The sequence below is a fragment of the Arachis ipaensis genome, chromosome B7 (assembly GCF_059453495.1).
Source record: "Arachis ipaensis isolate K30076 ecotype BB chromosome B7, ASM5945349v1, whole genome shotgun sequence".
Lineage (NCBI taxonomy): Eukaryota > Viridiplantae > Streptophyta > Magnoliopsida > Fabales > Fabaceae > Arachis > Arachis ipaensis.
In genome coordinates this window covers 34389992-34406186 of record NC_142442.1, presented here as the reverse complement: position 1 = coordinate 34406186, position 16195 = coordinate 34389992, and the positions used below count along the sequence as shown (strand labels likewise).

Below are 16195 nucleotides of genomic sequence, written 5' to 3'. Positions count from 1 at the left end.
AAGTATTGCCACCACATCAAAATAATTAAACTATTTTAAAATTCGAAATTCATGTACTTCTTTTTCTTTTTCAGAAAACAATTTTCATTTAAGAAAGGTGATGGATTCATAGGACATTCATATCTTTAAGACATAGACACTTAGATACTAGTGATCATATAGTAAAGACACAAACATAAATAAACATGAAGCATAGTAAACGAAAAACAGGAAAATAAGAACAAGGAGATTAAGGAATGGGTCCACCTTAATGAGGGTGGCATCTTCCTCTTCTTGAAGAACCAATGGTGCTCTTGAGCTCCTCTGTGTCTCTTCCTTGTCTTTGTTGCTCCTCCTTCATAGCTCTTTGATCTGCAGTCAAATGCTCTACCACTGAACTATGGACCCTTGAGATGAACCTCTCCATCTCTTATGACTCGGAGGTGGAAGCAACTGCCTTCCTTTTCCTCTTTCTAGAGGTCTCTCCGGCCTAGGTGCCATAAATGGTTATGGAAAAACAAAAAGCAATGCTTTTTTCCACACCAAACTTAAAAGGTTTGCTCGTCCTCGAGCACAAGAAGATAGAAGGGAGTAGAAGGAGAAGTGTGAATGGGTGAGTATGGGAGGGAAATGGTTTGAATTGGAATTGTGAGGTAGGTGGGGATCCTGTGGGGTCCAGAGATCCTGTAGAGGATCCTGTGGGGTCTACAGATCAAGTAGGGTCAAGGACTTAACATCCCTGCTCCAATTAGGCGTGTAAAATGCCCTTGATGTGCAATCCTGGCGTTTAACGCCAGACTGCTGCTTGTTTCTAGCGTTAAACGCCCAAATGTAGCCTGTTTCTGGCATTTAACACCAGGCAGATGCTTGTTTCTGGCGTTAAACGCCAGACAGATGCTTGTTTCTGGCGTTTAAACGCCAGACTGCTCTCCTCCAGGGTGTGCTATTTTCAATGCTGTTTTTCATTCTGTTTTTGATTTTTCAGTAGTTTTTGTGACTTCAAATGATCATCAACCTAATAAATCATGAAATAAAAAAAAGAAAATAAAATAGATATGATTAAATAACATTGGGTTGCCTCCCAACAAACGCTTCTTTAATGTCAATAGCTTGACAGTGAGCTCCCATGGAGCCTCACAGATAATCAGAGCAAGGTTGGAACCTCCCAACACCAAACTTAGAGTTTGGTTGTGGCCTCCCAACACCAAACTTAGAGTTTGAATGTGGGGGTTTTGTTTGACTCTGTATTGAGAGAAGCTTTTCATGCTTCCTCTCCATGGTTACAGAAGGAGAACCTTGTGTATTATAGTTTGCAATGTCTGCAAACCACAGAGCTTCCTGAATAGCAAACAATTGCTCATCCAGAAAGGTTTCAGAGATCTCAGTAGGAGGAAGGGATGCTCTTGCTACTGGTTCTATCCGGGACAGGTGATCAGCTACTTGATTCTCTGTCCCTTTTCTGTCTTTTATTTCTATATCAAACTCTTGTAGAAGCAACAACCATCTTATGAGCCTGGGCTTTGAATTCTACTTTGTGAGTAGATATTTAAGAGAAGCATGGTCAGTGTACACAATCACTTTTGATCCTACTAAGTATGATCTAAACTTGTCAATGGCATAAACCACTGCAAGTAGCTCTTTTTCTGTGGTTGTGTAATTTTTCTGGGTATTATTTAAAATGCGACTAGCATAATGAATGACATGCAGAAAATTGTTATGCCTCTATCCCAGTAGTGCACCAATGGCATGGTCACTGGCATCACACATTAGTTCAAATGGTAATGTCCAGTCTGGTGCAGAAATAACTGGTGCTGTGACCAGCTTAGCTTTCAGAGTTTCAAACGCCTGCAGACACTCTCTGTCAAACATAAATGGCATTTCAGCAGCTAGCAGATTGCTCAGAGGTTTTGCAATTTTTAAAAAATCTTTTATAAACCTCCTATAGAATCCTGCATGCCCCAGAAAGCTTCTGATTGCCTTAACATTGGTGGGTGGTGGTAATTTTTCAATTACCTCTACCTTAGCTTGATCCACCTCTATTTCCTTGTTCGAAATTTTATACCCAAGGACAATTCCTTCAGTCTCCATAAAGTAACATTTTTCTCAATTTAGAACCAGGTTAGTCTCTTGGCATCTTTTCAGAACAAGTGCTAGATGGTTAAGACAGGAGCTAAATGAGTCTCCAAATACTGAGAAGTCATCCATGAAGACTTCCAGAAATTTTTTTACCATATCAGAGAAGATAGAGAGCATGCACCTCTGAAAGGTTGTAGGTGCATTGCACAGACCAAAAGGCATTCTTCTGTATGCAAATACTCCAGATGGACATGTGAATGCTGTTTTCTCTTGGTCCTGAGGATCTACTGCAATTTTGTTGTAACCTGAATAGCCATCCAAAAAGCAGTAGTATTCATGACCTGCTAGTCTTTCTAGCATCTGGTCTATGAATGGTAAAGGGAAGTGATCCTTCCTGGTGGTTGTATTAAGCCTTCTGTAGTCAATACACATACGCCACCCTGTAACTGTTCTTGTAGGAACCAGTTCATTTTTTTCATTATGAACCACTGTCATACCTCCCTTCTTAGGGACAACATGGACAGGACTCACCCAGGGGCTATCAGAAATAGGATAAATAATCTCAGCCTCTAGTAACTTAGTGACCTCTTTCTGCACCACTTCCTTCATGGCTGGATTTAGCCGCCTCTGTGGTTGAACCACTGGCTTAGCATCATCCTCCAATAGGATCTTGTGCATGCATCTTGCTGGGCTGATGCCCTTAAGGTCACTTATGGACCACCCAAGAGCTGTTTTGTGTGTCCTTAGCACTTGAAGTAGCGCTTCCTCTTCCAGGGGATTTAAAGCAGAGCTTATGATCACCGGAAAAGTGTCACCTTCTCCCAGAAATGCATATTTCAGGGATGGTGGTAATGGTTTGAGCTCGGGTTTAGGAGGTTTTTCCTCTTTCTGAGGAAGTTTCAGAGGCTCTTTCAATTCCTCTGAATCCTCCAGATCAGGCTGAACATCTTTAAAAATGTCCTCTAGCTCTGATTCGAGACTCTCAGTCATATTAACCTCTTCCACTAGGGAGTCAATAATATCAATGCTCAGGCAGTCGTCTGATGTGTCTGGATGTTGCATAGCTTTGACAACATTCAACTTAAAATCATCCTCATTGACTCTCAAGGTTATCTCTCCTTTTTGGACGTCAATGAGGGTTCGTCCAGTTGCTAGGAATAGTCTTCCTAGAATGAGAGTTGCACTCTTGTGCTCCTCTATTTCCAGCACTACAAAGTCAGTAGGGAAGGCAAATGGCCCAACCTTGATAATCATGTCCTCAATTATGCCTGATGGGTATTTAATTGAGCCATAAGCAAGTTGAAGACAGATCTGGGTTGGTTTGACTTCTTCAATCAAGCCAAGCTTTCTGATGGTGGATGCAGGGATTAGGTTGATGCTTGTCCCAAGATCACATAAAGCTGTCTTGGTGCAATTACCCTCTAATATGCATGGTATCATAAAGATCCCGGGATCTTTAAGCTTTTCTTGGAAGCTTTTCAGAATGATTGCACTTCATTCTTCAGTGAGGAGAACTCTTTCAGTTTCTCTCCAATCCTTCTTATGACTCAAGATGTCTTTCATGAACTTGGCATAAGAGGGTATTTGCTCAAGTGCCTCTGCAAACAGAATCTTTATTTCAAGAGTCCTGAGATAGTCTGCAAAGCGAGCAAATTGTTTATCCTGCTCCTCTTGGCAGAGTGTTTGAGGATAAGGTATCTTGGCTTTGTGCTCCTCAACCTTGGTTGCTGCAGGTTTATTTCCTATAGAAGTGGTTGGGAAAGCCTTTTTAGAGGGGTTGTTATCAGCACTTGTGTGTCTCTGATCCCTTACTGGCGTTTGAATGCCAGGGTTGGAAGCTTGATTGGCATTGGACGCCAACTTCCTACCTGTTTCTGGCGTTTGAACGCCAGAACTGAGCTTCCATTGGGCGTTTGATGCCAGCTCCTTGCCTGTTCCTGGCGTTTGAACGCCAGAACTGTGCGTGGGTTGGGCGTTTAACGCCAGCTTTGCACCCTTTTCTGGCATTTGAACACCAGAGTTATTCCTCTTTGGGCTCTTACTGTCCTCAGAGGGATTTTGGATAGTATTTTGCTCATCCTCTGTCAGTTGTTCTTTTCTTGGCTTTCTGCTGCTCTTAAGTGAGGTATTTAATGTTTTCCCACTTCTTAATTGAACTGCTTGGCACTCTTCTGTTATTTGTTTTGATAACTGCTGTTTTGTTTGCTTCAACTGTACTTCCATATTCATATTAGCCATTCTTGTGTCTTGTAGTATCTCCTTGAATTCGGCTAGCTGTTTTGTTAGAAAATCTAATTGCTGATTGAATTCAGTAACTTGTTCTGCAGGACTGAGTTCAGCAGTTACTGTTTTAGCCTCTTCTTTCATGGAAGACTCACTACTTAGGTACAGATGCTGATTTCTGGCAACTGTATCAATGAGCTCTTGAGCTTCTTTAATTGTCTTTCTCATGTGTATAGATCCACCAGCTGAGTGGTCCAAAGACATCTGACCTTTCTCTGTAAGCCCATAATAGAAGATGTCTAACTGCACCCACTCTGAAAACATTTCAGAAGGGCATTTTCTTAGCATCTACTGTGTCAGCAATTTGTAAAAACTGTGCCAGAAACTCTGTAGGTTCTTCCTGTGAAAGACCGGAATACTGGCAACTTTGCTGCACCATGATAATGAGCTGAGGATTCAACTCAAAACTACTAACTCCGATGGAGGGTATACAGATACTACTCCCATATGAAGCAGTAGTGGGGTTAGCATATGACCCCAGAGTCCTTCTGGACTGCTCATTTCCACTTAGATCCATGATGGAGAAAGGGAGATGATGTGGATTGCAAAATATTTTTTTTTTGAAAACCGAGATTAAAATAAAATAAAATAAATGAAAAATTGACTATAATTTCGAAAATTTGAAGAAAAATAAAAGAAAATTGAAAACTAGATTAATTAATTAAAAAGATTTGAAAAAGATGTGGGTGAGGATTTTCAAAAAAATGAAGAAGGAGAAATTGGTTAGGAAGTTTTGAAAAAGATATGTCTTAAAATTAAAGATACTTGTAAGAAAATAAAATAAAATAATTAAAAAAGAAAAGATGTGAAAAAGATTTGATTTTAAGATTTGAGATTAGAAAAGATAAGATAAGCTAGGTAAGAGAAGATAAGAAATTTAAATTAAAAAGTTTTGAAATTTAAATTTTAAATCTGAAAATTAAATTTTGAAATTTTGAAATTTAAAATTTGAAATTTTGAAAATTGAAATTTGAAAATTGAAATTTGAAAGTTGAAATTTGAAAATTGAATTTTGAATTTTCGAAAAAATCAACAATATAAGATAAGGATTTGAAAAAGATTTAAATTTTGAAAAGATTTTATTTTTAAATATGAAAATTAAATTTTGAATTTTAAAATTTGAAATTTGAATTTTGAACTTTTGGAAGTTGAAATTTGAAATTTGAAATAAGATAAGATAAAATTCTGAAAAAGATATGATTTTTTTGAAAAAAATTTGAATTTTGAAATTTTTAAAACTAAGATAAGATAAAATAGAAATTTTAAAATAAAAATCTGAATCTCTTATGTAAATTTCGAAAATTAACTTAAAATAAAGAGAAAAGATATTATTTTTTTTAATTTAATGAGGAAAGAGAAAAACAATAAAATGACACCAAACTTGAAAATTTTTAGATCTATGATCCTGAGTTTTCGAAAATTTGAAGAGAAAAACAACTAAAAGACACCAAACTTAAAATTTTAAGATTAAACAAAAAGAAAACACAAGAACAACTTGAAGATTAAGAAGAACACAAAGAACAAAACTCAAGGAACTCAAAAACAACTAAAAGAACCCCAAACTTAGAATTTTTAGAAAATTAAAAATAAATTTTCGAAAATTAAAGAAAAATAACAAGAGAACACCAAACTTAAAAATTTTACACAAGATTTAATCAAAGAAAAATTATTTTTGAAAAGTTTTGAAAGGAAGATACCAAAAAATTTGAAAATTACTGTAATTAATAAACACTAAAACTCAAAGAAGCAATAGTTACCAAGAACATAAGCACAACGCTCTAACCAACTGAGTTATGAAAGAAAGAAAAAATAATATTTTCTTGAAAAATCTTTTTGAGATTTTTGAAAAAAATAGAGAGGGAAAATAAAGATAAGAGACTCAAATTTAATGACTCTAAATTAAAAAGATAAATTTTTCCTAATCTAAGCAACAAAATAAACCGTCAGTTGTCCAAACTCGAACAATCCCCGGCAACGGCACCAAAAACTTGGTGCACGAAAATTACTTCACACTATGTAATTCCGCACAACTAACCAGCAAGTGCACTGGGTCGTCCAAGTAATACCTTAAGTGAGTAAGGGTCGAATCCCACGGAGATTGTTGGCTTGAAGCAAGCTATGGTTATCTTGTAACTCTTAGTCAGGATATAATATCAATAATAATTCTTAGTTTTAATTGTAAAAGTCAAGGGGCATAAAATAAATACTTGTTACTCAATAATGGAGAATATGTTGGGGTTTTGGAGATGCTTTGTCCTCTTTATTTCAGCTTTTCTCTTGTACTCCTCTCCACACACGCAAGGCTCCTTCCATGGCATTGTATGTAAGGTGTCACCGTTGTCAATGGCTACTTCCCGTCCTCTCAGTGAAAATGGTCCAAATGCTCTGTCACAGCACGGCTAATCATCTGTTGGTTCTCGATCATGTCGGAATAGAATCCCTTGATTCTTTTGCGTCTGTCACTACGCCCAACAATCACGAGTTTGAAGCTCGTCACAGCCATTCAATCCTTGAATCCTACTCGGAATACCACAGACAAGGTTTAGACTTTCCGGATTCTCATAAATGCCGCCATCAATTCTAGCTTATACCACGAAGATTCTAATTAAGAAATCTAAGAGATACTCATTCAATCTGATGTAGAACGGAGGTGGTTGTCAGACACACGTTCATGGATTGAGGAAGGTGATGAGTGTCACGGATCATCACCTTCTTCATAGTGAAGCACGAATGAACATCTTAGATAGGAACAAGCGTGTTTGAATGGAAAACAGAAGTAATTGCGTTAATTCATCGAGACACAGCAGAGCTCCTCACCCCCAACAATGGAGTTTAGAGACTCATGCCGTCAAAGAGTACAAAGTTCAGATCTAAAATGTCATGAGGTACAAAATAAATCTCTAAAAGTTGTTTAAATACTAAACTAGTAACCTAGGTTTACAGAAAATGAGTAAACTATGATAGATAGTGCAAAAATCCACTTCTGGGGCCCACTTGGTGTGTGTTGGGGCTGAGACTTGAGCTTCTCACTTGCCTGGGCTGTTTCTGGAGTTGAACGCCAGGTTGTAACCTGTTTTTGGCGTTGAACTCCAACTTGTAACCTGTTTTTGGCGCTGAACGCCAGACTACAACATGGAACTGGCGTTGAACGTAAGTTTACATCATTTATCTTTGAGCAAAGTATGGACTATTATATATTGCTAGAAAGCCCTGGATGTCTACTTTCCAACGCAATTGAGAGCGCGCCAATTGGACTCCTGTAGCCCCAGAAAATCCACTTTGAGTACAGGGAGGTCAGAATCCAACAGCATCAGCAGTTGGTGCACGAAATTGTGATCCCTGGTAATGGCTCCAACAACTTGGTGCTCTAATCTTAATTCATAGTTTGTCACAACTTCGATACAACTAACCAGCAAGTGCACTGGGTCGTCCAAGTAATAAAACCTTACGTAAGTAAGGGTCGATCCCACGGAGATTGTTGGTATGAAGCAAGCTATGGTCATCTTGTAAATCTCAGTCAGGCAGATATCAAATGGTTATGGAGTTTTTGAATAATAATAATAAATAAACAGAAAATAAAGATAGAAATACTTATGTAAATCATTGGTAAGAATTTCAGATAAGCGTAAAGAGATGCTTTCGTTCCTCTGAACCTCTACTTTCCTGCTGTCTTCATCCAATCATTCCTACTCCTTTCCATGGCAAGCTTTCTGTAAGGCATCACCGTTGTCAATGGCTACATCCCATCCTCTATGTGAAAAAGGTCCAAATGCTCTGTCACGGCACGGCTAATCATCTGGAGGTTCTCGATCATACTGGAATAGGATTCACCCTCCTTTTGCGTTTGTCACTACGCTCAGCACTCGCGAGTTTGAAGTTCGTCACAGCCATCCCTTCCCAGATCCTACTCAGAATACCACAGACAAGGTTTAGACTTTCCGGATCTCAGGAATGGCCATCCATGGGTTCTAACTTATACCACGAAGACACTAATAACTCGGACTCGGTCCCCTGTATTAGATATCCAAGAGATATCCATTCAATCTAAGGTAGAACGGAAGTGGTTGTCAAGCACGCGTTCATGGGGGAATGATGATGACTGTCACGATCATCACATTCATAGTGAAGTGCGAATGAATATCTTAGAAGCGGAATAAGTTGAATTGAATATAAAACAGTAGTACTTTGCATTAAATCATGAGGAACAGCAGAGCTCCACACCTTAATCTATGGAGTGCAGAAACTCTACCATTGAAAATACATAAGTGATAATGGAGTTCATTGGTCTCGGCCCCAGAGGGGAACCGGAGTAACCAACTCTATGAATACAATGATAAAAAGTTCTATATATACTAGACTAGCTACTAGGGTTTACAGAAGTAAGTAATGATGCATAAATCCACTTCCGGGGCCCACTTGGTGTGTGCTTGGGCTGAGCTTGAAGTTTACACGTGCAGAGGCTTCTTTTGGAGTTGAACGCCAAGTTGTAACGTGTTTTTGGCGTTCAACTCTGGTTTGTGACGTGTTTCTGGCGTTTAACTCCAGACTGCAGCGTAGAACTGGCGTTCAACGCCTTTTTGCGTCATCTAAACTCAGGCAAAGTATGAACTATTATATATTGCGGGAAAGCCCTGGATATCTACTTTTCAACGCAATTGGAAGCGCGCCATGTTGAGTTCTGTAGCTCCAGAAAATCTACTTTGAGTGTAGGGAGGTCAGAATCCAACAGCATCAGCAGTCCTTCTTCAACCTCTGAATCTGATTTTTGGTCAAGTCCCTCAATTTCAGCCAGAAAATACCTGAAATCACAGAAAAACACACAAACTCATAGTAAAGTCCAGAAATGTAAATTTAACTTAAAAACTAATAAAACATCCCTAAAAGTAACTAGATCCTACTAAAAACATGCTAAAAACAATGCCAAAAAGCGTATAAATTATCCGCTCATCACAACACCAAACTTAAATTGTTGCTTGTCCCCAAGCAACTGAAAATCAAATAGGATAAAAAGAAGAGAATATACTATAAATTCCAAACTATCAATGAAACAGCTCCAATCTGATGAGCGGGACTTGTAGCTTTTTGCCTCTTGAATAGTTTTGGCATCTCACTTTATCCATTGAAGTTCAGAATGATTGGCATTTATAGGAACTCAGAGTTCAGATAGTGTTATTGATTCTCCTAGTTCAGTATGTTGATTCTTGAACACAGCTACTTTATGAGTCTTGGCCATGGCCCTAAGCACTTTGTTTTCCAGTATTACCACCGGATACATAAATGCCACAGACACATAACTGGGTGAACCTTTTCAGATTGTGACTCAGCTTTGCTAAAGTCCCCAATTAGAGGTGTCCAGGGTTCTTAAGCACACTCTGTTTTTGCTTTGGACCTTGACTTTAACTGCTCAGTCTCAAGTTTTCACTTGACACCTTCACGCCACAAGCACATGGTTAGCGACAGCTTGGTTTAGCCGCTTAGGCCAGGATTTTATTCCTTTAGGCCCTCCTATCCACTGATGCTCAAAGCCTTGGGATCCTTTTTATTTACTCTTACCTTTTGGTTTTAAGGGTTTTTAGCTTTTTGCTCTTGCCTTTTGGTTTTAAGAGCTTTTGGCTTTTTCTGCTTGCTTTTTCTTTTTCTATATATTTTTTTCTGCAAGCTTTGTATTCACTGCTTTTTCTTGCTTCAAGAATCATTTTTATGATTTTTCAGATTATCAAATAACATGTCTCCTTGTCATCATTCTTTCAAGAGCCAACATATTTAACATTCATAAACAACAACTTCAAAAGACATATGCACTGTTTAAGCATTCATTCAGAAAATAAAAAGTATTGTCACCACATCAATATAATTAAACTAAGTTCAAGGATAAATTCGAAACTCATGTACTTCTTGTAATAGACATTTAACATAAGAAAACGAAAAACAGAAAATTTAAGAACAAGGAATGAGTCCACCTTAGTGATGGTGGCGTTTCCTTCTTGAGGAACCAATGATGTCCTTGAGATCTTCTATGTCTCTTGCTTGTCTTTGTTGCTCCTCCCTCATTGCTCTTTGATCTTCTCTAATTTCATGAAGGATGATGGAGTGCTCTTGATGTTCCACCCTTAGTTGCTCCCAATAATTATGTGGAGGAAAATGTATCCCCTGAGGTATCTCAGGGATCTCTTGATTTGCAGTCAAATGTTCTACCACTGAGCTATAGACCCTTGAGATGAATCTCTCCATCTCCTATGACTTGAAGGTGGAAGATTTTGTCTTCCCTTTCCTCTTTCTAGATGTTTCTCTGGCCTTAGGTGCCATCAATGGTTATGGAAAAACAAAAAAGCTATGCTTTTACCACACCAAACTTAGAATGTTGCTCGCCCTCAAGCAAAAGAAGAAAGAATAGAAGCAGAAGAAGAAGATATGGAGGAGATGGAGGGATGTGTGTATTCGGCTATATGGATGGGATTGGGTGGGAAAGAGATATTGAATTTTTGAAGGTAGGTGGGGTTTATGGAGAAGAGTGGATGGATGTGAGTGGTGTTAGGTGGTAATAGGGAAGAGAGTTTGAGGTAATTGGTGAAGGGTTTTGGGGAAGGGTGTTTATTGGGAAGAGAGGATGAACGTTGAGAAGAGAGAAGAGTATGAGTGGAGGTAGGTGGGGATCCTGTGGGGTCCACAGATGCTGAGATGATCCTGTGGGGTCCACAGATTCTAAGGTGTCAAGGATTTACATCCCTGCACCAATTAGGCATGTAAAATGCCTTTGCATGCAATTCTGGCGTTTAAACGCCGAATTGGTGCTTGTTCTGGGCGTTCAGCGCCCAGATGCAGCATGTTTCTGGTGTTGAACGCCAGTTCTATGCTTGTTTCTGGCGTTCAGCGCCAGCCTTCCTCAGTGTGCATTCCTGGCATCTGAACGCCAGGATGCTGCTTGTTTTGGGCGTTCAACGCCAGATCCATGCTCTGTTCTGGCGTTGAACGCCAGCCAGATGCTCTTTACTGGCGTTTAAACGCCAGTAAGCCCTTCCTCCAGGGTATGATTTTTCTTCTGCTGTTTTTTATTCTGTTTTTGATTTTTCTATTTATTTTGTGACTCCACATGATCATGAACCTAATAAAACATGAAAGAACAACAAAAATAAAATTAGATAAATAAAAATTGGGTTGCCTCCCAACAAGCGCTTCTTTAATGTCAATAGCTTGACAGTGGGCTCTCATGGAGCCACACCAAACTGATCAGGTCAATTTTATAGACTTTCCAACACCAAACTTAGAGTTTGGATATGGGAGTTCAACACCAAACTTAGAGTTTGGCTGAGACCTCCCAACACCAAACTTAGAGTTTGACTGTGGGGGATTTAGTTGACTCTGTACTGAGAGAAGCTTTTCATGCTTCCTCTCCATTTTTACAGAAGGAGATTCTTGAGTTTTAAACACAAGGTTGTCCTCATTCAATTGAAGGATCAATTCTCCTCTGTCCACATCAATCACAGCTCTTGCTGTGGCTAGGAAGGGTCTTCCAAGGATGATGGATTCATCCTCATCCTTTCCAGTGTCTAGGATTATGAAATCAGCAGGGATATAAAGGCCTTCAACCTTTACTAGCATGTCCTCTACTTGTCCATAAGCCTCTTTTCTTGAATTGTCTGCCATCTCTAATAAGATTCTAGCAGCTTGCACCTCAAAGATTCCAAGTTTCTCCATTACAGAGAGTGGCATGAGGTTTATTCCTGACCCAAGGTCACATAGAGCCTTCTCAAAGGTCAAGGTGCCTATGGTGCAAGGTATTAGGAACTTTCCAGGATCCTGTTCCTTCTGAGGCAGTCTCAGTTGATCCAATGCATTTAGTTCATTGGTGAACAGGGGAGGTTCATCTCCCCAAGTCTCTTTACCAAATAAATTGGCATTCAGCTTCATGATTGCACCAAGGAACTTGGCAACTTGCTCTTCAGTAACATCCTCATTCTCTTCAGATGAGGAATACTCATCAGAGCTCATGAATGGCATAAGGAGGTTCAATGAAATCTCCATGGTCTCTAGATGAGTCTCAGATTCCTTTGGTTCCTCAGAGGGGAACTCCTTATTGATCATTGGATGTCCCAGGAGGTCTTCCTCCTTGGGATTCACGTCCTCCCCTTCCTCCTTGGATTCGGCCATGATGGTTATATCAATGGCCTTGCACTCTCCTTTTGGATTTTCTTCTGTATTGCTTGGGAGAGTACTAGGAGGGATTTCAGTGATCCTTTTACTCAGCTGGCCCACTTGTGCCTCCAAATTTCTGATGGAGTACCTTGTTTCATTCATGAAACTTAGAGTGGCCTTAGATAGATTAGAAACTATATTTTCCAAGCTAGATGAATTCTGCTCAGAATTCTCTGTCTGTTGCTGAGTGGATGATGGAAAAGGTTTACTATTGTTAAACCTGTTTCTTCCACCATTATTAAAGCCTTGTTGAGGCTTTTGTTGATTCTTCCATGAGAATTTTGGGTGATTTCTCCATGAGGGGTTATAGGTGTTTCCATAAGGTTCACCCATGTAACTTACCTCTGCCATTGCAAGGTTCTCAGGATCATAAGCCTCTTCTTCAGAAGATGCCTCTTGAGTACTGTTGGAAGCAGCTTGCATTCCCTTCAGACTCTGAGAAATCATATTGACTTGCTGAGTCAATATTTTGTTCTAAGCCAATATGGCATTCAGAGTATCAATTTCAAGAACTCCTTTCTTCTGAGGCATCCCATTACTCACAGGATTCCTCTCAGAAGTGTACATAAACTGGTTATTAGCAACCATGTCAATGAGTTCTTGAGCTTCTGTAGGCATTTTCTTTAGGTGAATGGATCCACCTGCAGAAGTATCCAATGACATCTTAGCTAATTCAGACAGACCATCATAGAATATATCCAGGATGGTCCATTCTGAAAGCATGTCAGAAGGACACTTTTTGGTCAGTTCCTTGTATCTCTCCCAAGCTTCATAGAAGGATTCACCTTCTTTCTGTCTGAAGGTTTGAACATCCACTCTAAGCTTACTCAGCTTTTGAGGAGGAAAGAACTTGGCTAAGAAAGCCTTGACCAGTTTATCCCAAGAGTTTAGGCTATCCTTAGGTTGAGAGTCCAACCATATTCTAGCTCTGTCTCTTATAGCAAAAGGGAAAAGCATGAGCCTGTACTCCATTAGTCTTAACAGTATCATAGATCTGCAAGAATTCAGTTAAGAACGGAAAGGGATCTTCAGATGGAAGTCCATGAAACTTGCAGTTTTGTTGCATCAGAGAAACTAATTGAGGTTTAAGCTCAAAATTGTTTGCTCCAATGGTAGGGATGGAGATGCTTCTTCCATGTAAATTGAAATTAGGTGCAGTAAAGTCACCAAGCATCCTCCTTGCATTATTATTATTTTCGGCTGCCATATCCTCTTCCTGTTCGAAAATTCCTGTAAGGTTGTCTCTGGATTGTTGTATTTTAGCTTCTCTTAGTTTCCTCTTCAGAGTCCTTTCAGGTTCAGGATCTGCTTCAACAAGAATGTTCTTGTCCTTGCTCCTGCTCATATGAAAGAGAAGGGAACAGAAAAATAATAATAGGGATCCTTTTTACCACAGTATAGATGTTCTCTTGTTGTGAGTAGAAGAAAAGAAGAGTAGAAGAGAAAAGAAAGGAGAATCCAAACAGAAGGGTGAGGAGAGCAGAGATATGAGATGAAGAGAAGTGTTAGTAAATGAATAAATAAATAGAAGAAGAAGGGAGGTGAGAGAATTCAAAAAATAAAAATTAAATTTTAAAGTTAAATTTCGAAAATAGTTTTTGAAAAAGGTTAGTAGTTTTCGAAAATTAGGAATGAAATAAAATTAAAATCAAAAATTGAAATAATTAGTTAATTAAAAAGAAATTTTAAAAAAAAGGGAAGGAATTTTCGAAAATTAAAGGTAAAAAGTTAGTTGGGCAGTTTTTCTAAAGATAAGAATCAAATAAAAAGTTAAGTGGTTAGTTGAAAGAGATTTGAAATTCAATTTTTTTAAAGATAAGAAGATAAGAAGTTAGAAAAGGTATTTGAAAAAGATAAGATAAAAAGATATTTTTGAAAAGATATGATTGAAATTAGTTTTGAAAAAGATTTAATTTTTAAAATCACAATTAATGACTTGATTCACAAGAAATCACAAGATATGATTCTAGAACTTAAAGTTTGAATCTTTCTTAACAAGTAAGTAACAAACTTGAAATTTTTGAATCAAAACATTAATTGTTGATGATATTTTCGAAAATATGATGTAAAATTAAAAAAAATATTTTTAAAATTTTCGAAAATAAATAAGAAAAATGTAAAAGATATGATTTTTAAAAAAGATTTTGAAAAAGATAAGATTTTTAAATTGAAAATTTGATTTGACTCATAAGAAACAACTAAATTTTAAAAAGTTTTGAAAAAGTCAACTCAAATTTTCAAAAATTTATGAGTAAAAAAGGGAAAGATATTTTTTTTTATTTTTGAATTTTTAATGATGAGAGAGAAAAACAATGAAAAGACTCAATGCATGAAAATTTTGGATCAAAACACATGATGCATGCCAGAACACTATGAATGTCAAGATGAACACCAAGAACACTTTGAAGATCATGATAAACATCAAGAACATATTTTTGAAAAAATTTTTATGCAAAGAAAACATGCAAGACACCAAACTTAGAAATCTTTAATGCTTAGACACTATGAATGCAAAGATGCACATGAAAAACAACAAAAGACACAAAATAAGAAAACATCAAGATCAAACAAGGAGACTTACCAAGAACAACTTGAAGATCATGAAGAACACTATGAATGCATGAATTTTCGAAAAATGCATAAATTTTTAGAAAAAATTGCAATTGACACCAAACTTAAGATTGACTCAAGACTCAAACAAGAAACAAAAAATATTTTTTATTTTATGATTTTATTAATTCTTTTTGGATTTTTGTATATTTTTTTCGAAAAACATATAAGAAAAAGAAAATAAGAAATTCAAAAATTTTTAATAAGAATTCCAGGAATCTTTCATTGTTAGCCTAAAGCTCCAATCCAAGGGTTAGACATGGCTTAATAGCCAGCCAAGCTTTAGAAGATACAAATCAGTCATACAATAACAAATTTGATTAGCAACAACTAGCTTGCTCTTGTAATGATGACTTGGAAGCCTTAGTCCAAATGAATTTAGACATGGCTTTACAGCCAGCCAGGCTTCAACATGCTTCATGAAACTCTAGAATTCATTCTTAAAAATTCTGAAATAATTTTCGAAAACAAAGGGAAAGTTTTTTTTTTTTGAAAGATTTTGAAAACAATTTTTTTTTAAAATAAAACAAAAAGAAAATTATCTAATCTGAGCAACAAGATGAACCGTCAGTTGTCCAAACTCGAACAATCCCCGGCAACGGCGCCAAAAACTTGGTGCACGAAATTGTGATCCCTGGTAATGGCTCCAACAACTTGGTGCTCTAATCTTAATTCATAGTTTGTCACAACTTCGATACAACTAACCAGCAAGTGCACTGGGTCGTCCAAGTAATAAAACCTTACGTGAGTAAGGGTCGATCCCACGGAGATTGTTGGTATGAAGCAAGCTATGGTCATCTTGTAAATCTCAGTCAGGCGGATATCAAATGGTTATGGAGTTTTCGAATAATAATAATAAATAAACAGAAAATAAAGATAGAAATACTTATGTAAATCATTGGAAAGAATTTCAGATAAGCATATAGAGATGCTTTCGTTCCTCTGAACCTCTGCTTTCCTGCTGTCTTCATCCAATCATTCCTACTCCTTTCCATGGCAAGTTTTCTGTAAGGCATCACCGTTGTCAATGGCTATCCCATCCTCTCTGTGAAAA

General features: G+C 37.7%; 1 non-coding gene across 1 annotated transcript; it reads left to right on the top strand.

Moving 5' to 3' along the window:
• Window positions 1-13248: 13248 nt before the first annotated feature.
• Window positions 13249-13356, top strand: LOC148550806 (small nucleolar RNA R71). The gene has a single exon (XR_015892530.1). It is a non-coding gene; the product is annotated as a small nucleolar RNA R71 (small nucleolar RNA).
• Window positions 13357-16195: the final 2839 nt, after the last annotated feature.